Genomic DNA, 17,095 nt, shown 5'->3' with positions numbered 1-17,095 from the left:
AAGCTAAGATTAAGGCTTCAATTTCCTCCATAAGTAAGCAAAAAGGCACTGCTTCCTATTGAGAAAGCCTTAGGATCTCTCAGAGAAAGAAAAAAAAATTCTTAACAGAACTTTGAGGAGAAGCTTTTAAGCATCTGGTACAATTATTAGAGTGGCTGCCTATTGTGCTCATGTCTCCAATTGAGAGGCCTCAATACATCAGCTGTACAAACACAGATGGAAAAGGAACTGGAAAATATTTACTGTATTTTTCTCCATTCTTCAGAGAAGTTTTTGGTCCTTTTCTTTTCTTTTCTTTTTCTCTTTTCTTTTTCTTTTTTTTTTTTTTTTTTTGCTCTGAAATGACATGCAGGGTAAAATTCATCCTTTCATTATGCCAGTGAAATAAGCAGAACTGAACCAGAGATTATTTTTCCCAAAGAAAATATAAAAATCTAATTTGAATATGTTTTATAATTTACATTTATAATATTGAAAACTTCCTTATAGGTTATACTGTGATCAATCAGACTAATGAAGATACTTCATGAAATGAGAACTACAGAAATCCTGATTCTCATTTTTTCACTTTCATGTTCAGACTGTGCAAAGGACTGTACATGGATTTTGAGACTCCAAATTCCATTTGAAATATTATGTAATACTCAAAATCCATATTACTGTTACTGACAGCAGTAGCATAATTACAAAAAGAGTAACACCTAGCAAAGTAGAAAGGCATTATTACAAATAGGGCGTAAAATGGTTACATATTCTCATATAACCATAATATGTTTTTATTTAGACTCATCAGAACACAAAATGTTTGTGTTCTGATGAGTCTAAATGGAAAATTAAGTGGCAAACCCAGTCACTAACATTTGTTTTTCTAAAAAATGAAACAAGCAAGAATCTAGGATGGGGTTTTCATTTTTCATGGACACACAAAAAAATCTAGCTAATTACTCCAGCTTACTGTTTATCAAGTCTTTATCAAGTCTGAAATCTGTGTTTCTAAACATCTTTTCTCTCTGAAATAGTCACAGGCATTCAAGTGAGAGTGCCTTAATCAAAGGACACTTTCTATTTTACCACAGCATATTTTTTATGTGTGAGGCATAGGCATAGTTGCTTGCATATTTGAGCAACACCTTCTTTAATAAATAGACATGAATATCAGTTTTAACAATCAGGCCTTTAATGAAAAACATAGAAAGCTTGGATGAAAGCACATTTTAATAGCATTTATTTTAATTTCTGCCATTAAAGTAGGAGGTTGTTTGGCATATATTAACAAAAAAGTACTGGCTGGTTCAATTTAATGGAAAGAGAAACTGCAGAGTTCCATATCTAGAGACTGCTCAAACGAAATAATTGGACTGAGTTCAGTAAAAATCATGAATAAAGACAACAGAAGGCTGACATGTAAGTCTTGACTCTTTTTTCTGCAAATTTCTATTGGAAATACATTCAGTAATTTTACCTATCACAGCTGCAAGAAAAATACAAAGGAGAAAGAGAAGTCTTTTAATCCTAAATAGATAATGATAACAACACTAGCCTGAAAAAGTAAACCTAGGCCAGTAAGATCTGTCCTAGGCCACTTATGGTCAAGAGCCAATATTTGAAAGAAAAATTCTGAGGACATAATGGTAATTAATTTTACTGAGTTCCTAAACTCAGTAAACTGCAGTTCCCAAAGAGAAAATGTGACTCTTCTGCAGTGGCCTTCAGGCAAATAACTGAAGCATGTTAGCAAAGAAAGATTCCTGTGTACAGCAGATGTTCCAATGAAGACCTTGCAACAGCATTTATGTTGTCAAGTGACAACAATAAAAAAGATTAGGTTAAGTTAGAGTTTTCTGTAATAGACTAGTACAAAATAAATCTATCAATATATCTGAAGTCTACAGTCTGCAATAATTACAGGAGAAAACGTACATGTCTGTGAGTGAGACGCCAAAATAAAAGAACGGTAGCCAGTCCTCATTTCTGTGCTCAGGAATCCTGACTTGCACCCTGTTGTGAATTAGCAATGCAAACGAAGTTCAAAAGGAAGTACACATTCCCAAGGTTCAGTCACACATGTGCCTCAGGGTGCTAATGTTTGAAGATGAAATATACCGAAATATACCGCATAGAAGGAGGAGTTGTGTTAGGAAGATGGAAATTTTCAAATGCAGGATCACATTCTTGCTTTGAATTATTCTGAGCAGAGATGATGTTGCTCGGATCACAAAAGAAAACGGTAATAACATGCTAAGTGATAGAAGAAAAGCAACACAAAGTGCCTTGGTATAATGAATACATATGAAAACAAAGGTCATAAAGCACTGAACACTAAGAAGGCATGAAAAACCATGAGTATTATTAAGCTAAAGGCATGGTTTTGAGAAGCCTAGAAATCAAAGTGGAATTGACACTCCGTGGAATTATGGACTCTGTAATAAAAACAGGCAAGAATGGCAGGGGCACTTCTAGCAAGCTTATCTTTGGGATATTTTTCTCCTGTGTAGTAGATCCATACATTGAAATGGATGGAAAACTACTAATCTTTTTCATACAAATAACCTGAATAGAGTTTTCAGGGGAAAAATCAACAGTATTATCCTTATGATAATTTATTGATGTACTAAATTGTATTGTTTGTTGCCAACACATTATTAGCAACATAAATAAACATGTCACTGTTTTTATGTCTATATATAGAGCTACAAAATATATTAAAGAGTTCATGCTGAGTTAAAAGGACTGGTAAAAAGGACAAGATGCTGTGGTAGCATGGATGTTATTTCTCTAGCCTATTGACAAATTACATGAAGAAAGATATTTTTAAAGAATTCAATTTAAAAATCATATTGTGTCCCTTTGCCATAAATCAAAGTCCCAGCAGAAGTAGCTAAATCAGCTATTTATAATTTTTCTGGTGCCAACAGAAGCTAGTTTTAGCAGCAGCCATAGCATTTCCTGAGCAACAGAACTGGCCCTGTGGCTGGTTCAGGAAGAAGCCATGCATCCATGGAAGAGAGGGAAAGAGAGTATGGCCTTGTGCAAGGTGTAAGGGGCCAGAGATGGAAAAGGGAAAAAAATCAGACAGAATTAACAGAGATGGAAAATTCCATGCTCTACACATTTATTAGTTTGGTATCAAAATATAAGGATTTGAGGAATGCATTCCAGATTTCAGATATCTTTCTCTTGGAGGAAGTGTTTCAACTGCTCTAAGGCTGTACAGAAATAACTCCTTCCTTCCCTCCCTGGAATCTAATTGGGCCCTTCAGGGAGCACATACACCCAGATGGGATCCACCTGACCTACTTTTGGACACTTAACATCTTGATAATTAGATCTGAGTTAGCTGTCTGTGCTGTTTTCATGGTGAAGAAACAGTTGTATAGCACCATTCCTCTCAGTTAAAATAAATACCCATAATAAATAGGTCCAAGTAATAATTTCCTAGAAATGTTGTTAATTATAAAGCGAGACCAAGGTGACTAACAGAGACACAGGGTTAGTTCATGCTGTAAAGGACTTCAATAAGTCTCCAGACCAACCTCCTGCTCACTGAAGCCAGACCAGGCTGCTCAGTGGGTGTCCAGTCAAGTCTTGACCACCTTCAAGGCCAGAGATGGAAAAGCCTCGCTGGACAGCCTGCTTCCCTACCTGACTTTCCTCGTGTGGAAAAAATTCTTTCTTATGCCCAGTCTGTCTCACTTTGTGCTTGTCATCTCTTGTCACCATGCACCACTGGGAAGAACAAGGCTTCAACTCCATGCTCACCTCTTCCCTGGCACTGTTAGGTGAGGGCTTCTACTAGATGCCCCCAAACCCATGATTTCTTCAGGCTGAACAAGCTCTTGTCCGCAGCATCTTTTCACAGGCCCCAAACACTGATGGTTTTCCACTGAACTCACTTCAATTTCCTGTACCAGAGAGTCCAAAACTGAATGCAGTTCTTTCAAAACCATTGAATGTTTTGAGTTGGAAGGGATCTTTAAAGACCATCTGGATCAACACCCCCTGCTGTGGGCAGGAACACCTTTCACTGATCATGTTGCTCAAAGCCCCATCAAGCCTGGCTTTGAACTCTTCTGGGGATGAAGCATCATAAATTTTCTGTGTAGCCCACCAATAAGTGTGTGCAGAAGGAAGGGGCTAAACACAGGCTAAAACTAGGGACTTCAGGAGTAAATGGTGGCAGGAAAAACCTCAAATCAAAAAGTTTTTCTGCTTAGGATAAGATCTAAAGAGTCATGTTAAGTCTCTGTGTCTACGTCTGGTCTGTCTGACCTGCTGGAGCCATGCTGTGCAGTCTTGAATGCAACAGAACAGACATGGAGGCATGTGGGCTCAGGTTTTTGTCTAGTCTCAGTACCTCTTTCTTTCCCTCACAAATGAATAAGAAATTGATGCCACGATCTGCCTGTGCCTTGTAGCTGGCTGTGCATCTTCCCTTAGAAATATGAAAATATTCCTGGGTTTGATAATGCAAACATTATTCTTGTGATCACACAATGCTCAAGCAGTGAAAATGGTTCACCCAGTTTGGTCAGAGAAAAGAAATCCCCTAGTACTGACTCCAGGTCTGTGTCATGGCCACTTCCACTTGTATGTTCCAGGAATATACAACTGCTACTCACAACCAGGGAACCTGGACCACTCATCAGCCAAATGATGGACAGAAGAATTGTCTTGCACAGAAATTGTGAAACAAAAGTTTAGGTCTTCTTGCATAATTTTGGGTGAGTGCTTCTTCTCACTTGGAAAATAGGGCTAATATTGCTATTTTCTGTTCAGCTTTTGAACTTTTCTACGACAATCTTTTACTAAGCATTGACATTCTGACTTCTCAGCATCAGCTGTGACTTGTAGGTATTTCAAAAAATAGGAACAGTCAAATAGAAAAACAGCAACGTAGCATTTTGCCATGTTGCTGGCAACAACAGTGTTTCAGTAGGCAAGATGAAATGCTGACTAAAGCAAAAAAACAACCATTTATAATTATTTTGAAAGGTTGCAAGAATCCTTTTCTGATCCACTTGTCCATTATACCAGAACCATGACCTTGGATTTTCCTCACCACTATAGGCTTGCCTGGAGATCACTAGGTGGTAGCTGACCTTAATAGTTTGTCACAGACACGATCCCCATGCACTTCTCTTGATTTCCCAGACCCCTGCTTCATCCCCATGGACATGTCTAGTTGTCTGGATTGCTGGCTGACCTGGTTCCCATCACCACCTCTCCCCTTTTCCCCTTGTCTGGGTGATGGAAATTGCTGTCCTACCAGCCCCTCCATCCCTCCCTGCTGCCACCCCACTGGCATTGTAGAGTATCCCAGGGCTGCTGCTTCCCGACAGAGCCTAGCTGTAAAGCAGGCAGCACACACAGCTGTGGATTGAGCACCAGGAGATGCAGATGGATAATTTTATTATAGGTTGTACTATGATATTCATGGAAGTGCTTGCAATGTTATGAACCAAATAACCCTTCTTCCTCATCCAACTCTCTCCTTACAACACCGTCTCTCTTCCCCCATGACGGCCTTGTACTTCACTGCTTTGTGTATGCCTCAAGGTATCAGTAGCTAATGTTTTGGATAATGTTTAGACATGAACACAGCTACTTTCTATGTATTTGCACAAACACAAACATGCATTTGAGGATCAATAAATAAAAGAGAAATATGACCTCTACCTCTACCTGTAGAAGATGCCAGAACTACAGTGTAAAAAGGCCAAGTATAGACAGTTTATCTGGCCAACAACTTTTTTATTGTCTAACTATATGAAAGTCCTTTGTCATTCTTCCTGTTCATTATCCTGTAGTAGAACAATCATCCAGTATATATTGGATTATTTTGGTCACATAGATGTTGGTCTGTATATAGCCCAAATAATCTTGGGCTATAACCTTGAGAAAATCAATAGAAAATGTCTGCAGCTTTTTTTTAATGCTAAAATGTTACTTGTTTAATTTCACTTATTAAAATAGTTTTTGTGTGTGTATGTGTGGGGAGATTAATTATACCCCACTTAAGTTAAAATTTATTAACTTTATAACTTTTGCCAAAGAAAAATGAGATTATCACTTCTAAAGTCATTTGATGCATTTAGCTGAAACTGCCCATTGACTCCATATAAAAATTGACTTTAATAGGGACTTACACGAATTAATTTAACCCACTTAAATCTGGCTGGACTTCAAAGTCAGCTGGTATTTTCCTCGCATGGCTTAGCTGAGCCCTCCTCAGTCAGCAGAGCTGGGTCTTCCTCTTACTTTCTCCTAATTTGACATGGTATCTACCCACAGGCTTTCAACAACCTCTTGAATAAATAGTGAGGAGCACTGTTTTTTAAACCAAAAAGATTGTAACAAATGTAGACAGGAGTCAGATTCTGGAGCTGAAAGATATCCCTTTCTGTGTGTCTGTGTCTATGTTTCATTGCAAATAAATTTAAAGGAATTATTTCTGTAGAAGTCCTGTTGTAGCCTGTGACTGCGTTATTATCAATATTTTAAAAAATTCTCATAGAATTTTATGTTTGAGTTTTGCCAAAGCTCTTTGAGAATTTAGGAAACTTCTCTGTCTGACCATCTAGGAGTCACTCTGGCTGTCACATTCCCACCACCTGAGACTGTCACTGCTGGGACGGAGGTCCCTTCACAGTGGGCAGCTTCAGAGAGCTGACAGCTGTTGGAGCTGTCTTGACATCCTACACACCCCACTCTCACACACTCAGATCAGGTTTCCATACTGGCCCAACCCTTGGATTTCCACAGCAGAATCTCAGACATCTGGATCCCTAAAATAATTTAATCATGGTGCAATCACAGAATAGCAGGCCAAGCTGGTGCCTCTGAGGACAGACCCTGACCAAAGGACTCCTGGGCTTTCATACCCTCACAATTGGTGCATGGTAAAGTCTGGGGTCTTCCAGCTGAGTGTCCCTCAGCTGGAGGGACCTGGGTCACCTGGCTGGGCCACAGGCCCCTGTGTCCCTTGTTCTGCAAAGGGTCAGCAGTTCACAGCCTCTTGGCTGGGGATGCAACACCCAGAGCTCAGCCTGCACCTCGAACTGCAGCTGCACCCTGACCTACCGGCACCGAGTGTATTCCTCACCGTGAATATCAAAGTGATTTCTAACCATGATTTCCTGATTACAGATCAACATGGAAACATAAAAAGAATATAGAAAAGAAATAAATTATTCTTTTTAAAATGCTCTCATATCTCTAACTTCATGGCCCAAATTTTAAAATGCCATCAATTATTTTGCATGGGTTTTTGGGAACCTCACCTGAATTATAAATATGCCTGGTTTAGATAAAATGCCAAGTTTAGAAAACTAAGCAATCACCCTCTGAATATCTCTCCATTTTCAAGTATTTCAGTTGGAAAATTTAAATACTTGAAACCACAGGCTGATATTTGTAGATGTAAGATAAATATAGAAGAAATCCCATTACTGTTCAAATTCTTCCTAAAATTGATTGACTTACGTAGGGACAGTCATGTAAAAGTTCTTAATGTAATAGTTGCACAACCTACAAGAAACTTTTTTGTTGCTTTTTTGTTTTTAATTAAGGCATAATATTAAGGAGTTTATCTAGCAGTTTCCCTTGAACTTCCTTTTCTTTTCATCCTACTTCCTCCATTCAAAGGAAGCTCTCCGTTGGTTTGTTTACATACACTTCATTAGATTAAACCAATGCACATGTATCTTAGTATATTTATAGTATATGTCATTCCCTCGTGAATACCCTTTGCCAGTGACAGTAATTTCTATTTTTAGTTGAACAACATATTTACTTAGTGCTGGTACAAGTGCTTGGCTTCAGATTTGTAACACAGTCAAGGTTTATTGAGCCAAGAATTTTGTGCACATATTAATATGGCTGATAATGAAGACACAAATACTTTTGTACAAATTCTGTTTATTCTTACATTTACAAGAATTATATATCTAAAATTCTGCCAGCATCACTTCTCAGAATGTGCATAGGATTGTTGTTTTTTATTTTCTTTAAATTAAACCCCAGAAAATCCATACCTACATAACAGAAAAAAAGAAAAAGAAAAAGAAAAAGAAGAGCAAATACCATTACCCAGTTCTTTTTTTCCCCAAAAAAACCTGACAGAAATTTCATTTCTTTACATTTCATTACATATCATTTCATTGCAGGGTAGACCTTACGATTAGACGTAAATATTCCTAAAAACGTTTGTTTAGAGTAGAAGAGTCAGTGGAACGGTCTCCCATGAGTATTTTGGGAGAGCCCTCCCTCTAGCGGGAAAAGAGGAGAGTTTTTGGAAGGGGTGTTTTTCTGTCACACCACATGACACAAACAGGAGATATACACGATTGGTCGATTTTGCAATTTGGGAAAAGGTAAGAAAAAAAGGCATTAAGCTAAGAATCAGAAGTTGGATGCAGGAAACAAACCATTGTGGACCAGATCAGAGTGTTTTATAAATAAAAAAAGGACTGTATAAATAGTGATTGTCATCTTCCACCTTTCCTAAGGGGAAAAAAAACCCGAACAAAATCAACAAAAAACTCCATACAAAACTAGTTTCCTTGTATCAAAAGTGCTGCATCTTTTATATAAAAATATATCTGAAAATCCTTCAGAACTTTGCATAAACAGCAGGTAGAAAATCCTTATATACTTACTGATTATTCTAGGAAGTAGTCCACTCTTAGATTAGCTCCTGAGAAAATTCTGTGTTCTTATATCAGCATTTAACATAACTATCTTCCCTTCATCCACTGTGATTCATCAATTTTGATAATCTTCATCCGTTTTGATAAGCTTTACCTTCCTCAGAGGCTGCAGAAGAAAATGTAAACATACTCTGGAAAATTGTTAAGAATGGGAAACCTTCATTTACTTTGTGTTGCTATACCTCCTATTCACTACAATACTTTGAGCCCTGTCATTTAGGCAGTTCTTGACCCAGTGCACCATGTACTGCTCATCCCACAATTGCAGAACCTTTCCAGAATGTTGCTGTAGGACGGTATCCAAAGCCTTACTAAAATGCAGAACTCTACATCCACTGCATTCTCTTCGTCCATGAGGTGATGACCTTGTCATAGAACAGTATCAAATTATAGTTAAATAGGAATTTCTCCTTGTGAGCCCATGTAGATTGTGACTGATGATTACATTATTCTTTAAATGCCTTTCAGTAGTACCCAGTATAATCTTCTACAGTGTTTTTTACAGAAATTGAGGGTAGAATAAAATGTCTCTATCTTCCCTTGCTCCCATCCCATCCCAGAGTAAACTGGCTCCCTTAGCAACTAAAGGCTGGGAGCCTTTATATATATATATTTATGAATGAGAATAACACTGGCCAATTTCCAGTCAGTAGGGACCCCCCCAGACATCCAAGGCCTTTGGTAGATGGTCAAGAGAGGTCCTGCCATAACATCCACCTGCCATAATATCCACCGGCACCTTGAGAATCCCATCAGGTCCCATGGACTTGTGAACACTCTGCTGATACAGCTGGTCCCTTAAAATTCTGGTGTCCACAAATGGAGAACCACTGTTCCTGCAGCCCTGTGACTCAGTGACTCAGCACCCCAAGGCTTACCAGTAATACTAAAGACTGACACAAAAAAAAGCATTCAATGCCTCTGCCTTTTCTTCATCACCATTTGTCAGGTGCCCAGCTTCATCAGGTTTTGGTTCAGTATTTTCCTTAAACCTCTTCTTGCTATGAACATACTTTAAGAAGCCATTTTTATTGTCTTGACACAACACTGACCAATTTCAACTCTTAGCCTTTAGTGTTTTCTCCCTACCCATGAGAACTACAGCTCTATGATCCTCCTGCAAAGCCTGACCTTGCTTCCAGAGAACATACAATTTTTCTTCTTCCACCCAAGTGGCAAAAGGAGTTCCCAGTTCAGCTAAAATGGTCCTCTGTCCCACTTGTTTGACTTACAATTCCATGGCATTACCTGCTCTGGGCTTGCAGAAGGCAGTTCTTCAAAATCAACCTGCTCTCACAGAAAGCCCTGCATCTTCAAAAGGCAGGGCCCTGTAAACTGGCTCCCTCAGCAACTAAAGGCTTGCTCTCTTCTAGTCCAGGGTAGTGACTTCACTGACCTTTTCTCTCATTACACTGCAAATTTTAAACTCTACCATTTCGTGATCAGTGTGGCCAGATTATAATTTGTGTTACTACACCTATCATCACTTCTCCTAGGAGTCCTCTACACACAGATAAGAGGTGATAAGGTCTTATCTGCTGAGTATTTAAGCAACCATGGGAAGACACACAGAGCTATGAAGTGACCTGACATATTGCCTCACGTCTCTGAGGGAGAAGCCAGCCTCCTGCTCCCTGAGCACCTGGCTGGCTCTGGGATAGAGAGTTTGTGGCCCTGAATGCCAGAGCTGACCATCGGGACAACTGGCAGCCTTCACTCGGGCATTGCCTGACTTGCAAGATGTCATCCTTGTAATGCTGTCAATGCTTTTTGGACACAGATCTCAAACCAAAGACATGAGTGAATATTATTTCAGTATTACAAAGCCATCTCACAGATTGTACATTTTTATTTTATTTAGGGAATTCTTACAAAAGCTTCACCCAAGTTCTGCTACAGGAAAGCAGTGCAAGCCTCCTATATCAATTGATTAAGTAGTAGAAATTATTATCAGGGTGAAACAAGGCACTTTTGGACGGTTTTGTCTCTAAAGTCAGGAATATCTAAGTGGTATGAGAAATTGTAACTGAGAAATTGAGGAAATTATAACAGAAGTGAGATATAGGAAATTCTAAGAATTGCTATTAAAAAGTTGGAAAGAATTTATGTACCCTTTGTGTCTTTAAAATAATCTTTTTAATACCTGAAAATTACTGAGTTTACATATAATCTGAAGTTAGGCTAAAACTACGAAAACACACTGAAAGACACTTTCTAACGTTAGACTGCAGTGAATCAAGTTTTTCTCCTATATTTGGATACTCGTAAACTTCACCTTCCTCAGTGTCTACAGAATAAAATGCAAAAATACCCCTTAAAGTTTCTAAAATGTTAAAATACTATACCAGCCATTCATAAAAATTGCAGGGGTTTTTAATTTCCCCTAATTAAATATTATTCAAAAACTTGGGAGGAAAAAGAGTATAAAAAGAGGATTCCACAATGCCTCCTCTTAAGTTTAGTGATTTTCCTCTGGAAATAATCCAAATTACCTCTAAAAGCATTACCAAGAAGCGGCAATGTCTGTGCTCCCTCTCCTGGCTCTGCAGCAACATTGACCTGGGCAAATACTAACCAGGATAATATCAGGGCTGAAGCCTGTGCACAACAGAAAGAACAAAAATGTGAAGCACTGCACTGTTTCAGCTTCCTCGATGAGAAAAACAGAAGTTGCTTCAAATGGAAACTAAAATTATTTTTAAATATTTTCGAGCTTCTTGAAAGTTTTCCCCAATATCTGACAATTAAAAAATATAAAAATGCCTTGAACAAGGGACAACAGCAGTTTTTTCAGTTTGTAATACTGCAGGTAATTTTTAAGAATAGTTAGTTACAGATATCCTGACCTCCATGGTGGGCAATATATTTAAATAATAGTTTATCTAATAAATTGTTCACAAAGAAGATTTAAATAACCTTTTTAATGCTAAAATTAGATCCTTTTTCATTGTGTTATTGTAAACCCAGTAGCTCCCCAGAACCAAACAGTACCAGAAATAAAAAGAAGACAGCTTCATCCTCTCAGGTGCAATTTATTTCTATAGAGAGAACTCATAGGACCAACACCTTATTGCATCACCATACATGATTATGTATAGTCTACTATGAAGAAGAACAGGTGGTGCGAACAATACAACTTCTACCTCAAATATGACAGAAGGTATCCTTTAAAATTCTTTGGAGTGGTTCTACTACATTCAACACAGAGCTCTTTCATCTGTAGGATAAAGCCATCCTTGCTAGATTAGTCATGTGTCTTCTCAGCAGCCTTTAATAATGGCTGGTTATTTCAGTCTTAACTAAGAAAATATATTCATTTATAATTAAAAATAAATTAGCGGTTTCACAATAAATGGATAAAGTACATTCTGGCACTTGAGATTTCTTTTTCATTCATTACAATTTTATTATGCTCTTAGATAGCTGAGGCATCTCAGAGGCAATAAGGTTCATACTATGACTCAGGAAGGCCTTCTCTCTAGTGTGGTATACCCTAAACAAAAACTAGGAAAAACAATTTTCCTCTCCTCTGTGGAGGGATAGAATGTAAGAGAATAGTGTAGAAGGCAATCTCACCCCTGAGGAGTTGCAGCTGTGCTAATCACCAAAGATTAGGAACAGCCCTGCCCTTAATAGGCCACAGCTGTGTCCAATAATAAGAAGAGTGCTACAAAAGAGTGGGTTAGCTGGGTGAGGAGAGAGATGGAGTTTGTTGGCTGTACTGGGAAGAAGGAGTCAGTGCTGCAAGGAGCTGCCCATGAGACATCACCAAGAAGGTATGGAACTTTGCAATAAGATGATAACACCCCTTTTGTTCAATTTAATGGGGAGGTGAGCTGGGCATGAGGGGTAGCAGGAAGGGCAAAATAAAGATCCTGCTTTCCTCCTCCTACATTTTTTGTGTTATTAACATCTGAAATGGAAAAGATACTTGTTTTTTTTATGAGATTTGGGAAGAAAAATACACTAGACAGACCTAAGCAAATATCTGCCACTCCAGGAAACAACTGTCCACATACTGTGTCGTGTGACCAAAAACTGGGGCAGAACATTAGATGGTGTCTAAGACACACTGCAGACAGGACTTAGAAAATAACATTTGGGATGGACCAAGTTAATTACTAGGGAGGCAGCCTCTCTTCCCTAGCAGAAACTCCCAACCACAGCATATGTTCTCCATGACATGACAGCTGAAACCATAGCACCATCAACAGCGTCACAGTTGCCTCCAGCCTCAACCCCTCCTTCACAGATGTTTGCCCAAGGGAATTGGGGAATGTGGGCAGCCTCTTACTCCACATGCAGGCATCAATTCAGGTGTGGCTCTGCCCCGTAATCATTTGCTCGTGCAAACCAGAATGACACAGTAGCTTGAGACTCTATTAAGGTTTCCAGAAGTTGTTCTGCTGGTTGGTGTCATAGGGGCAGAGTTATGAGCTATGTATTTCCTTTCCTGCTACTCTGCAACTTGGGAAGAAAAGGAAAGAGGTATTAATTACACCCTGGCCCTTTTTTCAGTCATCCTTCCCCATAGGTACAAGCAGGGGCTAAGGTTAATTTTGCTGCCATTGGCAAAGTGGAGCAATCCTGCCTCTGTGCTGAGGCAGAATGAGCAAGTCCACAATAAGCTATCCCTGCATTAATACAACATGATGAGATTCTAAAAAACCAGTATCTTGACTTACAAAACCAACACTTCCTACTTTTCAAAGCACAAAGACGTTTAGAGTTATACAATACACACTTAGAATAGTGTGACTATAGAAGTGTGATGTATTCTGCTAAATATCAACTAAATATCTCACTTCTGGTCTCTGTATTTAAACAATAATTAAACCCACAAAATTTGTAGGTTTGGCTTCTGACAGTAGCAATTTGTTGCAACCTTGGCTTTCAAGAAAACCTGTCAAACAACTGTTAGGTCATTTCAAAAAAGCAATGCTTATTCAATGACTTGCAATCTCAAGCTAAATGCTACATGCACCAGCTATGAATACTTCAAACACTTGTGGCTTTGGGACACTCCTGCACAAAGCCTTTCCTAGAATTGTAGGGTGGTTTACGTTGCAAGGCACCTCTGGAGTCCTACCCTGCTCAGCAGGGCCATGTAGATCCCTTTTCTCCAGCAATGTCACCTATGCGCTTCCTGTAGCGAGAGAAAGCTGGAGAGATATATAATCCCAAAGTTTAGGGCTGTTGTATAGAAAAGACTATGGACAAGGAAGTTGTCTAATGTCCAGAGCTTATTTAATAATAAAATTTTGGTTTCAAGGTTAGAGGAGGACATTTACATCTTACAGACCATCTGTTCTGTGAGTTTCTACAGACCCTGCTTTTTAAGTAGCAATTGTACTATTTGGTTAAATTCACTATTTAAGAGTCAATAGTAAAAAAGCAAAGGACTAAACATTCCTATGAACATTGATCTTTTTGAACCACAATCAAGTGAAAGTATTACAAAGCTGACCTGCTTTGTTATACCTGTGGAATTGTTATACCTCTGGAAGCACTAGTAGGTGTATTCATGGAGAAAGGCAACAGTGCCTCAGCTTTCAGATGCTCAAGAACTGATAAACATTTTCTGTTTGTGAAGGATGGAAGGGGCAGTCTTCAGGTCTGGATCACTTCTGTGAAATGATTCTCAAAACTCATATTGACACCTCCAGAAATGAAACTTACCATAGACAAGGAGCATAAGGAGAAATATCATTTGATCCTTTTACAGGGAGTAAAGGCAGTGCATGTACAGATATTTGTCTAGATAGCAACCAATGGCAAGCCCCAACACTCAATGACAATACAAACTAAAAATCTGAGCTACATACAAAATGGTTTAGCTCATTGTCCCATCTTGATGCTGGCCAGTTTCAGCAGCCCTGCTTTTTAGCCTGTGTGTTGATGCTGGGGCTTGTGATAAATTTCAGGGACAAGGAACCCTTGATAACAGGTCTGATACACCTGAGGTCTATAATACCGAAATGCTTTTTCTGGGAGAAAACAGGAGCCCCTGTCTTCTCATAGAAATACTCTTTCTGGGAGAACACAGACACTAGGAGCCCCGAGTCTAGTGTGTTATACTCACTACACAAAACCAGAATCATGTTTAACACTAGAAGAAAACCTCCAGTCAGAGATGAATGTTTAAATGCAATTGCATTTTCCTAAATAAAAAGGTGAAGTGTTAGAAGCATAGAATGAAGAATTTTTTTAGTAACGTAGACCAGTCTGGCTTGTCTTCAAAAGAAAATTAAACTCAATAAAGAAAAACCCAAACCAAACCAATCAAACAATAGAGAAACAAATGAAAAAGAAGAATTAACCTTTTTTTTCCCTGTATGGCAGAAATAGGGATTAATGAAGGCAGTATAGGTTTGGCAAAAAGTTGGATGATGTGCCTGAAAGTTATTCTCTTCTACAGCTGCTTTTTGTATTTAAAAAAAAGAGGGACAAATCTGGGTTAAAAAGACATCTATGGAAAGTTACGAAAATTTCACCTTTCAAATAAAAATCTTTAACACTTAAAAATTGCAGCTTTACACATTGACAAAGATTGCTTATGGGTAAAAGTTCAATGGCTTTGGAGAGGAGTCAGTGAAAAAAAAAAATCTCAAGAAATGTCAGGAAGGATCGATCTCTCTTAACTTCACTGGCCTTATTCAGCTCTCATGTTAGCAGGTGATCCAATAAAAATGTGAATAAATACAACCCATTGTTTTTAGACATCAAAGGTCACCACTTGAGTTAGATAAGATTATTTCAATCTAAGTGCACACTAAACCTATGAACTTGGGGAGTTATTACACATGAAAGCATCAATACTACTCTGAAGAACTTAACAGAGTTTTCATAAGCCAAAAGGGCTGTTAGGAGTCTATGATGCATGAATTAAGAGAATTAGGCTTGTATTACTTTATTTTCATAACAGTTTATTTGTATTTTGGGTTTATTGATGTTAAAATGTAACATTTATATTAATCCACAGTATATATTAATTTTCAAAGATTTGAAATTATTAGGTAGTTATTTAGTTCCTAATAAATGTTTGGTACCCATATATGATGTCACTATCATGTATCAACTGTAACTGATTTCTTAAATGAAAGCATTAAATTGTTGAAATCTAAGGATAGCTGTTCAGCTTGTTCTCTTTTCCTTCTTACCCCCTTCAGGGCTTTTTTTTGTACAGGTAGGGATGAAATTTAGGTTATGGTCTTTTTTTCCCTTTAACAGTTTGTGAATTTTATATTGAACAGCAGCAGGAGAAATAAAAACTTATTTGTCTTACAGAATTATGACACTGTAGAAGTTAATTATTACTTTGACCCTTTGTACAGATTCTTATGTTGCCTTAAATGAAACATGATCTTTATGATTTTTGTTTTAGTTAAAGTACTGATTTCACACATGAATAAAGTTTAAGTCAGGTAAAAACTAGTCCTTTTTTGTGTGCTTTAAATATTATTAAGAACATAAAGGTATTTCTATCTTAAATAGTAGCAACCTTACATATAGACACTTTATATTTCAGAGAAAATTATTTCCTCAGATCTATTAAATAATTTTGTGTTCTTGTAATTCCAGCTGTGAAATGAAATGATCATTGCCCAAAAGATGCTACAAAACATTGCAGTCACTTCTGAAGAGGTGGGCTGTAAATATTTATAAGGCTTTTGAGATTTTAAGTCTGCAAACTCTAGAACTGAGAATGTCAGCATTTATTTATTACAGTTACTCTGAATATTACTGCAGAAGTGTGACAACAGCACATTTCTATAAACACAGAAATGTTCAAAAACTACCATATACAGACAAGACTTATCCTTGCAGAAGTGCATAAAATGTATTTGTGAAAACCTTTTTGTGATCACTAATTTAATTTACTTTTACAGCATTGTGCTCCCAAATGGCTGAAAAAGCAGTTTAGAAAATTAAATATCAGGAAAGTTGCTACTGTGATTATATCCATACATTTATGTGGGGAAGCCTTAGAGTGTCTGTTTTTTTTGCTGGCTGCTGTATATCCAAGGATCAAAGGTAGTTGCAGTGCTTGTCTGAATGCAGTGCTTGTCTAAATTATTTTCACTAGACACTGGCTTTTGCAAAGGATTGAGGGGACAGATCCAAAACCAAATTAAGGTTCTTATCACAATGTCTAATCTCTATGTGCCTGTCCCTTCAGAGACTCATCAGAATCCCAAGGTTATTGACCCTTTTTACATGTTCACGGGAACTAAACCTACAAGTCAGTGACTGTGAGTTGAGGACTTTTTACATGTTTATAGAACAGTCTCCAGGAAATTTCAGGCTCTGGTGATTTTTCTGTCTACTGACAGGATGTACTGTTCATTCTCCACTATGCAGAAAAACTGAAGTGTATCTTGTAATTA

Source organism: Molothrus aeneus, chromosome 2 (genome assembly GCF_037042795.1).
Source record: "Molothrus aeneus isolate 106 chromosome 2, BPBGC_Maene_1.0, whole genome shotgun sequence".
NCBI classification, from domain to species: domain Eukaryota; kingdom Metazoa; phylum Chordata; class Aves; order Passeriformes; family Icteridae; genus Molothrus; species Molothrus aeneus.
This window is presented reverse-complemented; position numbering follows the sequence as displayed.